At 37.6% G+C, this 14,758-nt stretch overlaps 1 protein-coding gene across 1 annotated transcript in view; it reads left to right on the top strand.

Annotated features, from left to right (window-relative positions):
* Positions 1-637: 637 nt before the first annotated feature.
* Positions 638-14,758, top strand: part of Antp (homeobox protein H90) — a 120,133-nt gene continuing 106,012 nt past the window's right edge. The window contains exons 1-2 of the mRNA XM_070296290.1: positions 638-878; positions 1,333-1,377. The gene's annotated coding sequence lies outside the window, so the exon portion shown is untranslated. The remainder of the gene's footprint in view (positions 879-1,332; positions 1,378-14,758) is intronic.

The following is a 14,758-nucleotide window of genomic DNA, read 5'->3' as shown; positions in this document are numbered from 1 at the left end:
AATTAATTATAAATTTCCATATCGATCAATCGCGCAGCAAAAAATTCAATGTCTATACATGACGTACATATCGGTGATTTGTTAAAACGAATATTTCATACGCATTTGATTTACTTGATAGCAATCTATCGCGCGAATAATCGGCAAAACAATGATACATTTGCGAATATTACGCTCGATGAATATTCGTCTCCAATTTTAATTCGTATATATTTGTTTACACTTATATATATGTGTTACAATAATATAAGATACTAATCTAAAAATCTTATTACTCGTTAACATAGAAATAGCATTGTGCGTATGAAATTTATAGATGTATAATATTTATTATTAGACCGCGCGGTTTCAACGTCTCGTGTAGTCAGAACACGTCGGGAAATAGAAGTAAATAGCTGCTGTATGCCGTATGATCACCAACCTCTTTTTCCAACGACGCGAGGTGGGGTAAACAAACCTTCGTTGAGTGGGAAAATAGGAAAGTAGAGGGGATGAAAATATGTGGTACAAGACATAACAACACAAAACATGCTATCTCTGTCTAATATTTGACGACCTTTCGGCCGAATGCGCAGTCTAAGTATAATATTATACGCCTACGATGAGATCGGTCGTACAATGGTCGACTTAATTGTAATTTTCGCGTTATTCTCGCATCGCAATATACCAAAATGCGTATCGCGTGTGAGTGCAACAAAGTGCGCATCGGGAGTGCCGTGCAAAGTGTCGCGCGATCGTCGTAATTTGCTGATTAATACGCGCACGCGATCGTAATTAACCGTATTTTCGCGACTGTTGTGAGTGCCATAAACGAGCAGCAAAGGATGAAGAAGAAAGGAGGAGGAGGCCCAAGAAGGCGACGGCGGAGCAACCCTGGGGTAAGTAATTTATAACTTATTTAATTTATATCGTTTACACTATCTATAAAATTAATTGCTCCTTTACCTCCATTTGATTTATTTAATATTATTGTGCAATATAATGCACATAAAATATCTTACATTTTATTTCAGAATACTTATAAAATATTTACTATAATTTATATATATATATATATATAATATTGTGTTTTAACATTAATATAAGTTTAATCTTTATAATTGTGTAGATTATTTATATAGAAATTAATTTTTATTATATTATATCTTTTATAAAAATTTATATATTTAAAACATATCTTTATCTTATAAAATACGTAACTTTTTTTATTAAATATCTGTTTAAAAATTGAATGCACAAAAATTGAGTTATATAATAATTATTATTTTTTGAAATAGTTATTATATTAAGAACATTGCTTTATAATTGGTATATATTTGTTGTATTTTACAGATCAACGTTTGTACTACAACTCCGCTGTTGCGTATCATCGCATCGGTGAGTGTGTTAAATTATTTTGTATCTTAATCTCAAGGCGTGTATCAAAACAGAACTGAAGTATTAAGGTTCTTTTCCGACGATTGTCGGCATATAGGAAAATTTAAATTATTTTAATAATTCAAATGTAGTTTAATAATAATTTCGTATTATATATCTCTCGTACTATACTGCAATTTTATCGATACATAACGTCTTTATAGTTAATCGACGAAATGTATACATATACATATATACATATACGCGCCTTGTACAAAAAACAGGAAAAGGCGTTAAACTGGAAAATCGATAAAAGATTCGACAATACATTCTAACGATTTAACAAGAAATTAAATCTTAAAACACCGTTATATATATCGTTCGTAAATATAAAAAAAAAAATATAAAATATAAAAAAGCCATTACGCCGTTGTCACATGAATTATTAATCCATACAGATCGGTTATTCTGTATAATAATACAATACGTGCGTTAAAAATTTTAGAATAACGTCGTTAGCTTCATTCGAGATTTTCACGTATGAGATCCATTAGGATACACTCTCTCTACAGCAAGTTCACCTGGAGGTTACAGGCGGCTGCTAGTACCTATAGCGGCAACTTCTGGGCCTCTAAATCAGTCTCCGTGTCGTGATTCATGGAGGGCAACCTCTTGCCCCTTTCTCCGCTTACTCCTCTTGGGCACCCCTGCCCCTCTATCCCTTCTGTGTTTCCTCCTTACTCTCTACCCGCTTTCCTCGCCCTCTTACGACTCCTTCGATAGTGACCTCTCGGACGACCCTTTTACCACCGTTGCTTCCACCTCCCACAGCTTCCACGATCTTCAACTTACGCGGTCGTACACAGTCTTTTACCTGTGCGTTTCTTATTTCTTTTTTTTATATTTAGTACAAATCTTAGATATATAAAAGGATCTCTAGTCATATTTGTGTCTAAGTTAGTTTGATCTTCGACAAAAATTTTGGAAAGTAGAGTGACAGAGAGTGATGTTAAATATTAGATTAAATAATATAATATCAAATATTATATTAAATATAGATGTTTTAACGAACTAATCTGCAATATATTAATATAATTAAACTTTGTTTTAAGTTTTTTCATAGATTTATATAGCTTACAAAATTAAAGAATGAAAATTATACTTGCTAAATATTATTAATAATTTGATCTGCCATTTGATATATCAGATTGGAAACATCTCTCTCTCTCTCTCTCTCTCTCTCTCTCTCTCTCTCTCTCTCTCTCTCTGTGTGTGTGTATACTATTATAGAATTAACGCTTGACAATGCAGATACGAGATATTAGAAGTACAGTAGGTCCTGCACTCCCATAAAATATGCCATTTCGTGAAATCCCACGAGATATCTGTAGAAGAAGGCTATTTTCGAGCTCATTGAATAGACAGCCATGATTCTATGGCCACAGAGCGTGCCAACTCTATTGTAGCGCTCTTCACCATTTTAGTCCCTTATTCTCTTTTCTACTGAACGTAGTCATATATTTTAACACGGTGGCTTCGGCCACGGTGGCACTTTGGCTTTAAGATCTGTACAATCTAATGACAACGACATTCGTTGTAACTCATCAGACTGTGATCGAAAATTAACTTTATAATTTATCTTATATATCTTTTTAAAATATTTTTTTAAAGTAAAAATATTATATAATATTATATATATTTGATTTAAATATTTTACGGTCTCTTTAATATTTATCACGCAAGAGAGATGCAGCTAACCTTCTCGATTGTTTCAAAGCAAACAGTTCACATTCTTACGCTGATTTAAAAAGAAAATATATTAAAATTATTTTTATAATCGTTGCATCAACTATATTGCTTTCTTTTCATAGTTATATATTTGTCACGACACGTGTGAGCAAGAAGATCTTACCAATTGCCCTGCTTAATTTATCGCGTAGGATAAGAATTTCTCTTTATCCAGAATTATATCGTTGCAAGTATATCTTTCCAGTGTGAGGATGGGTGATGGATGTGACGGAAACACGAGAATGTAGTTTCTAATTAACGGGCCAACTTCGCTCTTAGAAGGCAGACTCAATTATTGTCGATATTGTAGAGGTGTAGAACGAATTCAGAGTCAGGCGTTCGCGCTTGTATCGCCAACTGTGTATGCATAAGCAAATATGTACGCGAATATATGCATGTATGTCGTTGAGCGTGTGCGTTCACGCGCCCTTGTATACGTATATAGTTGGAAATACGTAAGGAAGCAAGGTATGAGCAATGGCTGGCAGCGTTCCGTAATAATGTTGTCTTCGTCGGCTCGTTTTATTTGCTCGCGGCACAAGAATGTAGCCTACAGTCCGCCTCAAAATTCATAGCAGCGTTGCGCAACGCGATTGGCCCGTCGGAAATATTTCATAATCGCACGATTTCTTCGCGAGATACGATGGAATTCGAGAACAGTATCCAAAGTTCACATTTCGTCATATAAAAGCGCAAAACTCGTGTTATTCGGATATTTTGAATTTAAATGTACAAAATTTATGAAAAAACATTAAGCATCGTTGATGCAACAAACGAACAAATATAAAATTAAAAAGGAATTCAGCAAAATTCGAAGCTGTAGTAAATATTTCAGTGTTTTCTCAAAGGAAAATTGATTTACCCATACGAGGATCGCGAATTATCGTTATACGATAACATAGATTTGTCGTTTCAAGTAAAAATGTTTTATAATATCAGACAAACAATGGAGATATATATCTGACAATCAAAATATCGCTGCTTATAACAGCGGAGAATAAAAATAGGAATTGGCTCTTGCAAAAACATTAAGCAATATATCAGGCAGGTAGGGGATGGTAGGCACGAGAAAAACGAAAAATAGGGACGCGGCAAAAATGGGATGGGCGAGCTGATATCGTTGCAATATTCCAGAACGGGCAAGAAGGCAGGGAAACGAGCATCGGCAGGCAGATAAAGTCAGGAAAAATCGTCACCGTTCCTTTCGTCTCCTTTGGAGTCCTTCGGCTAGATATAGGTGGCCGAGTGGAGTGGCACCGAAAAAGTATAAATTTCTTTAATGGCGCTAATAATTTCATATCGCATAATTTACTTACTGCGAAACGTAACGCCAGTAGCTACCAGAGGCATTAACGAGGAGCCTAATATTTATGTTGGTACTTGGTCCTCTCCGCCACCCAGATAACACCCTTGCTTTCAACCCTCCCCCCCCCCCAGCCTTCCTTCCCACCCAATCCCGTGCCATCCCCCTCGGGCAACCTCTACCTCCTTGTACCACCGGCAGAAAGTCTCCCTCGGTCGGTTCGCGACGCGCCTTCGCATCTTCGTAACTAGATAAAAAAAAAAGGATAGCGCTCTCTCCCTTTTCCTCTTCTCGAGATAAGTAGAACCTGCCACGGTTTGCTGCTTCTAAGATCGACTGAGGACAAAGGAGGAGAGCAACGGACGAAGTACCGGTGATTTAATGCACATTTCTTTTAGGGGAAAGGCTCGACCCCCGTCTCTTGATATCAGGGATGGCGTTATGTAAAACTAACTCTGCGTTAATTTGATCGGGGTTGGCAATTTGTGGAAAGCGAGAGATGCGAAGATATTAATAATCTTCACTGAATCTAAGAAAGATCGACAGAGTAAATCGTACATATATATATAATATTAATATAATGGATTATTTACTCAAACATGCATTTACTATTGTTGATTATCCATCGATTATATAATTAATATTACAGATTTCTTTCATCATTCGGTTCATTAATGATGAGAAAGTGCTAATAGCTGAGACTATCGCTTTTAGTATACCTATATAGTAACCTGCAGTGATAATAATTTTCTCGCTAAATTCAGATTCTTCTGCAACCTCTGTTGATTTTTTAGATCCAGTAATGTCCTTGGATAAGTGGGAAACTCTTATCTTCCTAAGTGCATTACCAGCACCGCATACATTACTTCTTTACACACTTTCACAGGTATTAAGTACATACAGCCATGAGGAAGTTTATGAGAGGAGGTTCTCAACTAGAATATTTTAAATGTATGCAAGAACACGTTCCGCCCTTCTCCTAAAGCAACCAGTGCGAAGTAATCTCCCTTCCATCATGATGAAGAATTGACTCGTGTCATTGAGCTTTATAGAAGATCTATGCCTACTCTATATAATGTTTTTTCATTACTACAAATATTTTAATGCGAGGCAACCACCGCGGCGATTGGTGTCGTAAAAAGAATCATGATTATGGAGACAATTCTTCAAGTATTAAAATAAGGAAAAAAAGAATTAATAAGAAGAGGATAAAAAATTGTGCGGGTACAGTCGCCAGCATGACGATGTTTCGCGATTATCAGAAGCGTCCGGTATGATATCCTTCCCTGAACCGCTAATGTGACAGCCAGCGTATTCCGCGACCATCCACGGGACCACAATAATAATAACTTTGTGCAGAATTGTGGAAATGGTGAATGTAGGCAACGGCGTAGCGGAAGGCAACGGAGAGGCAGTGATGAGGATTCGGAAGAATTGTGGAAAGACCATCCTCGTTCAAACCTTCCCGAATGCTTTCTCTTTCCTCCTTATCTTATTTCCTTCCATTTCTCGATTCTCTTGTTGCCTTCGAGAGAAACCGACCGGGTGAAGAATAAGACACCAGACACATATTTTACGCCGGAGCTCTTCACGGATAGGGCAAAGCGTACGCGGCGAACGACGACGTCGCGTTTCTGAGTTATCGTTATATGAAGTAGTACTCTAAAATGTGCATGCATCCGCCTTCGGTATTCCTTTGTCGGATATATCATGCTGTTCATTTTATGGCGAATAAGAAAACATATCAATACAAGAGAAATGATATAATCCCATTTAATTTAAAGAGAAAGGAAAACATTTGTCTCATTTAAGCATTTTACACATTTATCACTTTTAGTTACATTATTGAATAAAATTATTCTTTTTCATAAACTTTATATTACAACAATATATTAATGTATATATTAATTTTATATATATATATATATATATAGTAAGAGAATATATTGTAGGAGAATATATCGCGGTTATGATTGCACTTTTAGAGGCGGCGAACAAACTCTAATAATGCCTCGCGTTCATAAATTCACATGCATACAAGCGTGAATTTCGTTCCTCATCGCATCTCCACGCCCCACTGTCGGTACTTGATATACGATATCATTGTCATTCATTTCTCTTCCGTTTCACGCAGGCAGTGCATTGATCGTAGCAAAAGCTGAACTACACGGTGTGAATTCTAACATATCATATGCCAAATATCTTCTGATTTTTTGAAAAGATGTAGTTTGCGAAGGAGTTATCATGCTACCATTAATTATTTAGAAAAATTTTAATGTTTTTAATTAGAAAATTTTTTTGCAAATATTTACAATCTCTCTCTATAATTATTCAAAATAATTATTCTTATCATATGTGCACTAACGCGATATAAATTGCCCCCTTTATTCTATCGGAAATTTTTCGCTGTTTCAATGCGTCATACAAGTTATCCATTCTGGTGACGGGAAAGGGAAGAAGGAGGGGGTAGGACATCGTAGCACGAAAGAAGTGCGAAGAATGTTAATACGAATATTATGATTTATTGATGGAACATCGGTCGGTAAGGCTCCAGGGGTTGTTCGGCGTGCCTGCTAGTATCCGTAAGGGTGGCAAAATGAAGAAAAAGAAGAATAAGAAGGTGGAAACCCTGAGGGTATCGTTGCACACATATATATGTACATACACGTTCATACAACACACGCGCTTATATATATATATATATATATATATATATATATATATATATATATATTTACCAGCTCACGTGAGTAACGTAGAGTGAGGCGTTTTTCTCAGCCCGCCTGAGCCGCCAAAGATTTATTCTCAGGTCCCACAAGACAAATGGTAAGATTGTGTCCAAAATTTTAACAGCGCATTTGGGTGAACACGTCCCTGCAGCACGAAGATACTCTACGAGTGCACAACTGTTACAAAGGATAAAAAAGAGGGAGGAGGGTATAAAGAAGGCAGGGTCGCGGGTGCGCAGGGCGTGGATGTTGTTAAGAAGAAGAAGGTAGCACTGAGTTAGGTATGTGTGTGTGTCGGATGAGAGGAGGCAGTTGAGGCGGAAAAGAAGTTTTCTAGTTATCCCTTCGGCGAGAATGTGGTACCGAAACTCCTTGCTCGCTTCGTGACAGAATCGAGGCGTGAAACGAGATCCGCTTGAAAGCGCCAGTTGGCGCAGCTTTACTCCAATCATTGGCCTTCTATTGGTTTATCCCGCCACTTTACGTGCCCAAATATACGCGACTTTATTATCTGTTAATTCTAAATTTTCGCGAATGCGTTTAAAAAAAATATACATTCAACGCCTATTTTTATCTTTATTAATATATTGATAAAATATTAAATGATTAATTTTGAATCGTAAATGAAAAACATTAAATATATCATTTAAAAAATACTTTTTTTATAAATGTAACGTTTAATGATAGAATGCCATTTCTCTTACTAATTCTTTTAACAGAGATTATTTACTACATATCTCTTACGCATTTCATACGCACTGACACTTTGATATTGTCTGCCCGTCGACACGTTTCGCATATGAAAATTTCCTCCCATTTAGAGGAAAGGAAATAATAAGCATAGCTCGCGAAGTGTATATGCACGACTTGAAAGTGCGTGCCTGACATGCTCGAAGAAGAAGGGGACATCAATTTCATCTGCGTATATATTATAAATAATACGCGGGAGAATGCGCACGTGTCTCTTTTTAGATCTGGAAGGTACCCCTTGGTATTTGAAAATTAGATTCCCTATGTGTTTGAGATGGCACCCCGAGAATTCAGCTTCTTACGCCCGTGATGAATCTTATCGCGCTATCGATTTTAGCATTCTTTTCTTCACTCACTTCTCTCAACTTGCGACGAAAACACGACAGACAAGTATAGATTGTCTACATATGTAGAAAAGTACATTTGTGTTACTTTTTAAATATGTAGATAAATTAATGTAGAATGCAGAAAATAAGATCGTCGAGTTTTAAGTAAAAATTCTCGACAACGATACGAACGAAAAGAATGAGAGTCAACGTTGAACATTGTGAATGAAGACAAAGTATTTAGGTTTACATTTCCTCCCTATTGAACCATTGAACGTGTGCGTCGGATCTAGTGGGGGGTAAAGAAGGCGAAACCGAAAACAGGGTTGGCACATTGGCGAGTCGAGAGGAGGGGATGATATACACGCTCGGAGATAAACGAGCGCCGCGTTCAATGAAGTCGACTATAAGGGTAGTCCTAGGTTCGGTTCTTGTCACTGGTAGATGGCCGATGCCACAGTTACGAGCTTCAAAGGTAGACAGATTGATAAGTCAATTGCACTGTAGTAAATGAATTCTTAAATTATACATTGTCTCTCTTGTATGGATTAAAAAATTAAGAAAATATTCAAAAATATTAAATTCTATCAGTTATATTAATATATAATATCGATTAAATTATATTAACTGTATAAAGTATATATATTAATATAAATAAATAGATAAAATACCGAAATAAAATTTTGAAAAGAATAGTAATGCTCTTTTTTAATAATTTCTAAAATATGTCTAATATATATTTATTATTAGCTTATCGATTTAATGGATATTAAACCGCAAAATAATACAAAATTTTTATGTAGAGAATAAAGTCTCAACTGATAGAAGATATCTTTTTGTTTATCTTATCTTTAAGGCTATATATATACACACATATATATATATATATATATATATATATATATATTGATCAATAGCTGTTAGATGCGATACCAATCGTAATAGCGGTGCTGTCATCGCGTCCATAAAACGCATCGTCGAGACGGCACAATTTTAAGTTTTACGCCATTTACAAAATGAGTCGCCATTATTTTCGCCGGCTGGATTTATCGCTACATACATTTGGAGCGAGCGACAATCCAATTTATGTGGGAGTCCCGTAATAGTCTGCCACCGCAACGCGAGAAACCTCTTCCCTCCCCGCCGTCCCTCTCTTTCTCGCCCCTTCTTGTTCCACCATCTACTCTGCAGCATCCACCCAACTGACGCTCACCACCCACGGCACTGATTAAATAAAAGAACAAATGGTGGTAACTCCTAATTAGTGCACTAGTTCCTTGCATTCTTGCTAGCCGTACCAACGACCTTCGCCGGATTAATTGCAGTCGTGCGTTTATTGCGAGCACGATGCTTATTCGTGCATGAATTCGTCGTTTTTCCTCGGGGATGCCTTATTGCGCTTGAAGTGAAGAGGAAAGTTTAAACGCGCAGCGTGAAGAATGTATCACCGAAATGTAATTTTTTTTTATAACGGAGCACTACATTCCTCATACATTGAAAGCTTATTGATTCTTGATAATTATACAATACGCGCACAATCTCAAGCTCATCGGTTAAATAAATCAAAGACTGTCGCCTCATAACGGTATTATTTATCATATCAGATTAAAGCTTAATTGGGAATGATAAATAGGAGGTATGCGCGCGCGCGCGCGCGTTCCAGAATCTACCTGATCTTAATTAAGACCTATTCGATGGGTAGAAACGAGTTTCTTCATACCTGACCGCGGAGGATAATGTTACGTTTATTTTTCGTCGGCCATCTTTTCTATATATACTTTTATGTTTTCTTTCACTTTATCTAATTTTAATTTAATTTTTGTCTCTTCTATATAATTTTAATATATTTTATAATAATATTTCAGTAATATTTTGATGTTAATATTAATAAAATATCATTAAAAAATATTACCGCGCCAAAGATATAAAAATTAAATTATACATATAGTTGATAATATATATTGTAGTATAGAGAAAAGATGTTGTTGATGAAAAATAAATTTCATTATTTACATTCAATGATCGATGATCGTAACGAAAAGAACTATAATACAGATGAAAAGGGAAGTGAAAAGTTCGAATACACAAGGGGCGGTAGGAGAAATAAACGGTATCGGGGCGATAGGGGTTGCCAGGGGGTTGAGAAAGGCGGAGGCGCGGCTGCGTCTGAGTTGCTCGCAATGTATGGGTCTACCACCTCTCGTCCCACCCTTACCTCATCTTTCTGACCTCCCTCTCCACCAGCTAGCAGCAATTTTTTGTTCGTGGTCCGCTTGTATCAAATTACGATAAATATTGCAGTGCCGACGTGAACCTCGGTAAGGGGGCGCCTATTCGCAACATCACGACTTAACATCACATCGTAGAAAAAGCGAGAGAAAGAAAGAAAGAAAGAGAGAGAGAGGGAGAAGTTTCAAGATTTCCTTTAAAGGCGTTTCAATACAAAATTAAAAGTTTATTGTTGAACGGAAATTAGATTATATATTTTTTGACTATATAAATATCATCAAAAATAAGTAAAAATTTTATTTTTATGCGTGAGAAATAAATTGTGTTCACCCTTCTGTGTGTGTATATGTGACGTGGTCAGATATACACACAGGTGGTTTCAAATACTTAAATGTCACTCTCTTTTATACCGTGTGAGATTTTTTGCGATAATTAAACCATTTAATTTCGTAAGCGTTTCTTACATTATATTATTATTTATATTATAAAATATTACTTTATGTTTTGAGATATATAAGTTAGAAAAAATCAGCTGAGAAATGTCATCGGTACAAAGATAATGGTCACGTGAATCGTCACGTGTCTCGACCGAAAAAAATTCGTTTGCGCGAAAAATTCCTGACGAGCCTCTCGGGAAAAAAAAAAAAAAAAAAAAAACCCTGTAAATGGAGGGTGTGCGTATAAGTGTGGGTGGGACCAAATATTATATATAACTATCTACCCTAGCCAGTTGCGTGCGGAGGATAGAAAACACGCGAACGCGCGACGAGAGGTATGGCGGGGGCGAATTGAGGGATGGTACTAGATGAGGTGCAGAGAAGGGTGAGCTGGGATGGGAGAGGAAGCGGAAGAAAGAACGACAGTGGGAGCGCGGGGGAGAGAGGGAGAGTGGAAAGAGAGGCGGATGGGAGCGGTTGTAGTGGGGGATGACAGAGATGAATTCGTTTCATTTCACGCTGGGAAGCTCTCGCGTTCCCCGCGTCCGATGATTTACTGGGCTACAATGTGGTAACCCATGATTTATACCCAACACGCTGGCTTGCCACTGCGCTATACCTGATACCATGGTTGCGTATGCGCCGTGCCCAGCGTGTCCAAAGAACACTTTATACTCTTTCTCTGTCTCTAACCCATCTTCGCTCCCCTCGTTACTTCGACGCACCTTCCCGGGCATGTCTTCGCGAGTGGGCGGCGAGAGGAGGGAAAGATGAAGACCCTCGCGCGATCGAGGCCGTGGAATATGCTATCTGCCTACGATGTTGGCGGTGGCAGCTCGGAACCGATAATTCCATGCCCCGCCACCATTTATTTATGCGCGAGAAACAATCTCTCGTGCGTTTGATCGCTACCCGCGCACTTTGTCATCCGTGATGTAGCCTTATTTATTTACAAGTGACATCATGATTGGCTTCTGAGTTTCTTTTAACGTACTACAGATTTTAACATTATTTACCGTGAAGCGTTTAAAACAGAAGAAGTCTAGTCTCGTAGTCTCGCATCGACGTGACATATTGTTAAGTTTAACGGAATAATGTATGTATTTTTGAAAAGATAAAGAAAGCTATGTTTAAAAGAAGCTTGACTAATTGCGCAGACAACTGACAACAACAAAACCAAGTCGATATTAACATCTGTCTGCGGTTGCATTTGCGGTTACAACATCAAATCGTTCGGTCAACCGTAATGCAACCAACTCGTAACCATCATGGTGAAAATGGACGTGGTCAACAAGTATAACTATAATTACATTGAATGCGGACGATAAAGCGTACGCGGAAACATCGTCAATTAACATTCTCTCTATAAATCGAAACTTGTGAATATAATTATCCGTACATTTTCTCAATCAAGATCAATCTCAAAGTATATACTAATTAGGATCTAATATTCGTCGGTTGTATCACTAAAATTTGCGCAAGATTAATTGTTCAAAGTTAAATATACAGAGCTATACTTATTGACTAATGGTAATGTGTTGATGCGTGTGAAAGAAAGAAAAAAGATTTAAAATCTAACGGAGAAGAGAGAGAGAACAAGTGCATAAAAAGCATGAAAAGCTCTATATCAGTTCGCGAATACGGTAGAGAATCCTGCCTCTTCCGTACAGTTGGATACGTGGGTAAATGCGAGCATTTGAAACTTTACGGAACATGGAAGGTAGGTATACCTTGCTGGTTTGCTAGAAACTCGAGATCAAGTCTTGGCTACCGCGAGACCAACATCTGAACCCAAGTTGCTTGCGCCCTCTCAAAAGTCAAGATCCTCGAGGGTCCTTTGCCTAGATTCATTAGGGATGTTGCTGATCCTGACGCCGTTTGGAGACCCTACGGACGCTCTGCTCGAAGATTAATTCCGACCGCGTAAACTTTGTTTCCCAATGTAAACATGAGACAGTTTCGAGAAACACCCTTTCTCTCCCCGGTCGCTTCGAGCCACTTAAAACCTCATTTCTTCCCGTCCTCTATAAAAATTGTCGCGAAATAATGCTTAATTTTTTTATGATAATATCGGTTTTTAATAGTCGTTGAAAAAAAATGAATTATGATTTATAAACGGTTCTATCGAAGATATTAAAATTAGTATAAATTATTTGTTTCGTGAAAAAATATGGCATCCATGTTGAGACCATAAGGTTACTATTGAAAGATATTTTCTGCATGAAACAAAATTATGTCTTCTTAATTTGCTTGTGACATTACGAGATTGTAGCGCAATTGTCGTAATTCTATATTTTCGTTGCGGTTGAAAAAAATCATACGAGATATCCAATTGTTTTCGAGAAAGATCTCTGAAATGAGGAAGCGCAGTTATTGCATAATTCGATGCATTTCGTCAAATAACGAGCTGCTCGTGTAAAACTACGCACGAATAGGGACAGCGAGCATCCATGATTTATAATAGGTTGCGAGTCTAAGCATCCGTCACATTTAGCGGTCGCGAAGCGAGAGTCGAGTTGTAAAACACGGCGGGACAAATGAGGATATACGTAGCGGAAGAAGTGTCGCTAGGTTATCGTGGTGTGGAGACTCGCGGAGGGTTACTCCATAGAGCGGGATGGCGAGCGGGGGTGAGTGCGCGCGTGCCGCCAGAATCCAGATTTTATAGCGCCGTTAGGTTAACCCGACGATTTTCAAAACTCGCATGATTGCTCGCGATAAAAATCGCGGCATTTAATCGCGCGGAAAGTAAATATGTTTTAGCGGTTTTCGGCTGATATCTAACTCCAAGATTGTAACGCGAGGATATATGTCGTAATATACCATTTTGCAAAATATATCCATAAATTTCATATTTATTATATATCACAACCAAAAAATTTATTATTTTTTCTGTATGCGTATATTATCGCAATCTCTTAAAGGATATCAATGCTTCCCGTTATTTCAACTACATAATTGACTGCGCGAAGGGAATAATTATTGTTTTCTCTTACGGTAAAGCCCTAAAGAAAATACGCTTAAAGATGTCATCTGTTTCGCGAGTTATTTGGAAATTTGCATTCTTAATAATGTGTATTATCAATAGTATATAGAGATATATCTTTAGCGACAGGATATTTATAACGCGATAATGTTTGAAAAAAAAAAAAAAAAAAAAAAAAATACAAAATATTTTATTCGCCGGCAAAAGCGTATTTAGAATTTAAACAGAAGCAAGATGATATTTATATATAAAAGACTTCTCCGTACACATTTCACTATGCATTAAATGTTATCGAAATATCTCATCATGTTTTTATAATTATACGGGAGAAAGGATCCGCGACTTTACCGTATCGGGATAAAGAGGGTAAAATGAGGGGTAAAGAGGGTTCTCTTTACCCCTGCAATTCTATACGTCAGAGGGTCAGAGGTGGTATCATAGAGAAGATTGCACACGACGGCGCTTTTCGTCGTCGTGCCTCGCAATCGTAAGTCTGAAATGGTACAGAGAGTGGTGAGATAGAAAGAGAGAGAGAGGGAGAGAAAAAGAAGTTGGGCTCTGAATGACGGAATTCATGCCATGCTCGTGGATTCAGAGACGCGATGAATGGAGCTGGCGGAAGGGCTTTGGAAATTAAACGTCCTGTGGATGGTCTTTTTTCGTGAGCAGTAATGTACGACTGCTCCTTAGAGGAGTGAACATCCTCCCTCTTCTCGTCAGCATTCTTTCCCGTTGCCTTCCTTCAACCCTCTTTTTCTTCTCTCTCTCTCTCTCTCTTTCTCGACTAGGGAGGGAGTCGGGAAACTACCATAGCGGGCAGGACAATTTCCCTCTGATAAGAAAGTAGATCGAGG

Source organism: Polyergus mexicanus, unplaced genomic scaffold (genome assembly GCF_030449975.1).
Source record: "Polyergus mexicanus isolate NDT 795.1 unplaced genomic scaffold, iyPolMexi1.0 SCAF_5, whole genome shotgun sequence".
NCBI classification, from domain to species: Eukaryota; Metazoa; Arthropoda; class Insecta; order Hymenoptera; family Formicidae; genus Polyergus; species Polyergus mexicanus.
Note: the sequence above shows the minus strand (reverse complement) of the source record. Positions and strands in the feature narration are given on the sequence as shown.